At 44.0% G+C, this 6,000-nt stretch overlaps 1 protein-coding gene across 5 annotated transcripts in view; it reads left to right on the top strand.

The window, feature by feature from the left end:
- Positions 1–4,471: 4,471 nt before the first annotated feature.
- LOC141113175 (ATP-dependent RNA helicase DHX58-like) overlaps positions 4,472–6,000 on the top strand; it is a 437,515-nt gene continuing 435,986 nt past the window's right edge. For 2 of the 5 annotated variants that reach the window (XM_073606106.1, XM_073606107.1), the window contains exon 1: positions 4,472–4,663. The gene's annotated coding sequence lies outside the window, so the exon portion shown is untranslated. The remainder of the gene's footprint in view (positions 4,664–6,000) is intronic. The other 3 variants (XM_073606103.1, XM_073606102.1, XM_073606104.1) reach the window with 2 other exon arrangements.

The following is a 6,000-nucleotide window of genomic DNA, read 5'->3' as shown; positions in this document are numbered from 1 at the left end:
CTGTGTGAGCAATATATCATTTAGTGACAACTTTGTGCAAAAAAAAAAAAAATGTGTCACTTTCCCGCAACTTGTGTCAAAATATAAAATATTCCATGGACTCAACATGCCTCAAAGCAAATAGCTTTGCAAAATGGGGTCATTTGGGGGTGTTTTATGCCATCTGGGCATTTTATGGCCTTCAAAACTGTGATAGGTTGTGAGGAGTAAAATCAAAAATTTACGCCCTTAGAAATCCTGAAGGCAGTGATTGGTTTTCAGGGCCCCGTACGCGGCTAGGCTCCCAAAAAGTCCCACACATGTGGTATCCCCATACTCAGGAGAAGCAGCTAAATGTATTTTGGGGTGCAATTCCACATACGCCCATGGCCTGTGTGAGCCATATATCATTTAGTGACAACTTTTTGTAATTTTTTTTTGTTGTTGTCATTATTCAATCACTTGGGACAAAAAAAAAATGAATATTCAATGGGCTCAACATGCCTCTCAGCAATTTCCTTGGGGTGTCTACTTTCCAAAATGGGGTCATTTGTGGGGGTTTTGTACTGCCCTGCCATTTTAGCACCTCAAGAAACGACATAGGCAGTCATAAATTAAAGGCTGTGTAAATTCCATAAAATGTACCCTAGTTTGTAGGCGCTATAACTTTTGCGCAAACCAATAAATATACACTTATTGACATTCTTTTACCAAAGACATGTGGCCGAATACATTTTGGCCTAAATGTATGACTAAAATTGAGTTTATTGGATTTTTTTTAGAACAAAAAGTAGAAAATATCATTTTTTTTCAAAATTTTCGGTCTTTTTCCATGTATAGCGCAAAAAATAAAAACGGGAGGGGTGATCAAATACCATCAAAAGAAAGCTCTCATTGTGGGAAGAAAAGGAAGCAAATTTCGTTTGGGTACAGCATTGCATGACCGCGCAATTAGCAGTTAAAGCGATGCAGTGCCAAATTGTAAAAAGTGCTCTGGTCAGGAAGGGGGTAAATCCTTCCGGGGCTGAAGTGGTTAATAAATATAAAAACAGATAGCAAATTATGTAAATATTCAGGTGTATTCCTAGTCTATGTATTATGTAAATTACTAGGATATTGCATTCTTAATTTCTACCTAACACATCTTTCACATTTTGTATTTATTTTCATTTAACTTTATTTTTTTATTTTACTCCCTGACACCAGCAGCACTCATGCAGCCCCACAGAAGGACACTGCCACCACTATGTTTCACTGTAGGCACCATGCATTTTTCTTTGTACTCTTCACCTTTGCAACGCCATACAGTTTTGAAGCCATCAGTTCCAAAATTTACAGTATCTTAGTTTCATGATGCCAGAGTAGAGTTCCAGTAGCCTTCTTCTTTTTCAGCATGGGCCCTGTCATATTCTAGGCGGGCTTTTTATTTAATGGGCTTTAGGAGAGGTTTCCTTCATGGATGACACCAATGCATGCCATTCCTCTGCAGTGTACGCCGTATTGTGTCACGGGAAACAATCACTCCAGTTTGGCTTTCTACTTCTTTAGCTAACTGCAGTGAACTTTCATGGGGATTTTCTTCAACCCTTCTCATCAGAAGACGCTCCTGTTGAGGTGTTAATTTCCACGGACGGCCTGGACGTCTCTGTGAGATGGTTCCAGCTCCATGTTTGTTTTTGTATCACTTTTGCTACAGTAGTCTGATTGATAAGTAAAGGTTTGCTGATCTTCTTGTAGCCTTCACCTTTCTTTCTCAGGCCTTGTGACATTTCTTTTCCATGTGGTGCCATTGCTGACAACATGAAATGAGAGGTTTTTTTTTAATTCATTAAGTGTATTTTTTAAAAAAAAAATTGCGTTAGAAAAACTGCTGCACAAAAACCGTGTGACATAAAAAATCGCAATGACCGCCATTTCATTCTCTAGGGTATTTGATAAAAAAAAATATATAATGTTTGGGGGTTCTAAGTAATTTTCTAGCAAAAAATCCAACAAATGTCAGAAAAAGGCTGGGTCTGACATCACTAGTGATATAAATACATAGATCAGTGATAATACTGTACACTGACACTATACTAATGACACTGGCCAGGAAGGGGTTAACATCTAGGGGCATTCAAGGGGTTAACTGTATGCTTAACAATGTGTAATGCGTGCTGCTTTTATTTAGGGCACTTTCACACTGATTCGCTCCAAAACTGCCAGTATAAACGCCTATGTCTTAATGGAGCATTTTTGCTGTGCTTTTGCAGCATTTGCAGTGCGGTTACCAGGGGCAGTTTTGAGGCACTTTTGATGTGGTTCCCATTAATTTAAAAAGGGAAGAGCGTTTTTGGTGTGTTTTTTTTTTAGCTCCCCAAACATGCTCTAAAGATAGAGTCACCTGTGGTCCGGTTCTGCAGCCCCAGTTTTCACAGCGTTCCCCCTGTCCTATGCCAGCTCTGCAACATTTCCTGGTACCTCTCTCGTCAGCCGATCAAGCTCCTCCTACCGGTTTCGTCACAGTCTCGTGACTTTCTCTGGGATTACTCATATATATAATTTTTTAAACGTTATCACACTATTGCAAGCCTCTGTCATTTCCCGCATGTGATGTATATGTGGAGAGTCTCTGAACATACCAGGAGAAAATAGTGACATCTGAGCTGGGTTATTATCGGAAGTAGCAGGTGGTCTGTGTTCCATAAAGTGTCTCTTAAACCTGCATAGGATAAAGGAAGCAAAGGAGGATCTCTGCAGGCTATTGCTATTAATTACAGGCTTATTTTTTAAGCCCCTAAGGTGAGGGTACACCTGGTGAGGGTTGTGTATGCACACCGCATGAAGACAAAATTATCACATGGTTGATGTTAACCAGCAGCCGCAGTTTTACTGCGGCAGAATGGCATGGCTAGGCGAAACAACGTTATGTTACGTCGTATTGTCCTGTGGCCTCTAGGGGCGCGTGTGCACACGCTGCACGCCCCCAGAGGCGATGCGAGTGCCCGGCGGGCGCGATGACCGTCAGGTTCCCAGGATCGCTCGTGATACACCGAGAACAAGGATCTCTGTGTGTAAACACAGAGATTGATTGTGTGTTCATACAAAGTATGAACAGCGATCTGTCATCTCCTCTAGACAGTCCCATCCCCCCTACAGTTAGAACACAGTGAGGGAACACAGTTAACCCCTTGATCGCCCCCTAGTGTTAACCCCTTCCCTGCCAGTGACATTTTTACAGTAATCAGTGCATTTTTATAGCACTGATCGCTGTATAAATGCCAATGGTCCCAAAAAATGTGTCAAAAGTGTCCGATGTGTCCGCCATAATGTTGCAGTCCCAGGGAGATCCAAGAGAATAGTCAGAAGATAGCCGGGTTTTCAGGAACAAGGTCAGTCAGGCAGAGTAACAACAGGAACACAGGGACAAGCTGAAGACAATCCAGCACTGATGCTAGGCAGACTCTGTTTATATAGGATGCTGTGTGCCAGGATTCATGCCAGCGTACGTGCGTGCACGCATGCGCATTAGCACATTGGCGCATGTGCATTAGCACATTAGCGCTTTGGCACTCGCAGGTGCGCGTTAGCGCGCGCGCGCTCGCATGGAGGTGCCATTGTGCATGCCCACCCTGGATCTCATTTGTCTCTGGCTACGGTTCCGTGCATGCACATTGGCATTAGCGTAACGAGGATTGGCAGCTGCTGCACAGAGACGGGTGCTTTTTGTGTGAGTTCTCTGACATTGCCACCATTACTAGTAAAAAAAATAATAATAAAAATGCTATAAATCTATCCCCTATTTTGTAGACGCTTTAACTTTTGCACAAACCAATCAATATACGCTTATCGCAATTTTTATTACCAAAAATATGTAGAAGAATTTATATCGGCCTAAACTGAGAAAAAATTAGCTTTTTTTTAAAAAAAGGGGATATTTATTAGAGCAAAAAGTACAAAATATTGTTTTTTCAACATTGTCGCTTTTTTTTTGTTTATAGCGCAAAAAATAAAAACCGCAGAGATGATCAAATACCACCAAAAGAAAGCTCTATTTGTGGGAAAAAAAGGACATCAATTTTGTTTGGGTGCAGCGCTTAACAACCGCGCAATTGTCAGTTAAGGGTGCAACTATTAAAAGCCCATAGCCCGCAAGATGCCATTTAGTGTAGGATGTGTATGCTCCAATTACATCCCACTATATTGCCAAGCTGACATATTTCAGGGGGCACACCCCCTTCCTCAGAGATCTGCATCTGCCAAGCATTTGGATTTGTCATGTAGTCCTATCCAACTGTGGAGGACTTCTTAGCGCTGGAAGTGATTGTTTTGTGGCATATCTGGTAAATCACCTCCTACATACATTACATAAATATTATCCATTGTATTATTTCTCTAGAAAAGATGGAAAGTCCCAGTTTCAGTTTCGCTTCTAGCTTGTGACTAGGATGGGGTGATTCTGGGAGATCTCCTTGGTGTCACAGCAGCCATGAGTCATTTATTTGAGGCACATCTGTTGGACGTCACAGAAACCCTGAAGGAAACCTTCCCCGCACTTTCTTTTTAGACAAAAAGGAAACCCGTCTACATTAAAAAGCCTGAGAGGGAGAGTGTGAGATCCAGTCTGACTAAGGACTGAGCTGTGTGACAGGGACTGGTGTCTTTCTGAGGAATAAAGAACTGGAGAATACTACGCTGAGGTCAGGTGAGTTGTAGCAGAGATATCTGTGCATTGACCATGACCAAAGTATGCTGTGTTTTCCTCCAACCTGTGCCTGTATACCTGTGCTCCATACCAAGGCAGGGGGTGTATATACCTGTACACTCACCATACCAAGGCAGGGGGTGTATATACCTGTGCTCCATACCAAGGCAGGGGGTGTATATACCTGTGCTCCATACCAAGGCAGGGGGTGTATATATCTGTGCTCCATACCAAGGCAGGGGGTGTATATACCTGTGCTCCATACCAAGGCAGGGGGTGTATATACCTGTGCCCCATACCAAGGCAGGGGGTGTATATACCTGTGCTCCATACCAAGGCAGGGGGTGTATATACCTGTGCTCCATACCAAGGCAGGAGGTGTATATACCTGTACACCATACCAAGGCAGGAGGTGTATATACCTGTACACCATACCAAGGCAGGGGGTGTATATACCCGTGCTCCATACCAAGGCAGGGGGTGTATATACCTGTGCTCCATACCAAGGCAGGGGGTGTATATATCTGTGCTCCATACCAAGGCAGGGGGTGTATATACCTGTGCTCCATACCAAGGCAGGGGGTGTATATACCTGTGCCCCATACCAAGGCAGGGGGTGTATATACCTGTGCTCCATACCAAGGCAGGGGGTGTATATACCTGTGCTCCATACCAAGGCAGGGGGTGTATATATCTGTGCTCCATACCAAGGCAGGGGATGTATATACCTGTGCCCTATACCAAGGCAGGGGGTGTATATACCTGTGCTCCATACCAAGGCAGGGGGTGTATATATCTGTGCTCCATACCAAGGCAGGGGGTGTATATACCCGTGCTCCATACCAAGGCAGGGAGTGTATATACCTGTGCTCCATAGCAAGGCAGGGGGTGTATATACCTGTGCTCCATAGCAAGGCAGGGGGTGTATATACCTGTGCTCCATACCAAGGCAGAGGGTGTATATACCTGTGCCCTATACCAAGGCAGGGGGTGTATATACCTGTGCTCCATACCAAGGCAGGGGGTGTATATACCTGTGCTCCATACCAAGGCAGGGGGTGTATATATCTGTGCTCCATACCAAGGCAGGGGATGTATATACCTGTGCCCTATACCAAGGCAGGGGGTGTATATACCTGTGCTCCATACCAAGGCAGGGGGTGTATATATCTGTGCTCCATACCAAGGCAGGGGGTGAATATATCTGTGCTCCATACCAAGGCAGGGGGTGTATATACCCGTGCTCCATACCAAGGCAGGGGGTGTATATACCTGTGCTCCATACCAAGGCAGGGGGTGTATATATCTGTGCTCCATACCAAGGCAGGGGGTGTATA

Source organism: Aquarana catesbeiana, linkage group LG12 (assembly GCF_042186555.1).
Source record: "Aquarana catesbeiana isolate 2022-GZ linkage group LG12, ASM4218655v1, whole genome shotgun sequence".
Classification (NCBI taxonomy): domain Eukaryota; kingdom Metazoa; phylum Chordata; class Amphibia; order Anura; family Ranidae; genus Aquarana; species Aquarana catesbeiana.
Note: the sequence above shows the minus strand (reverse complement) of the source record. Positions and strands in the feature narration are given on the sequence as shown.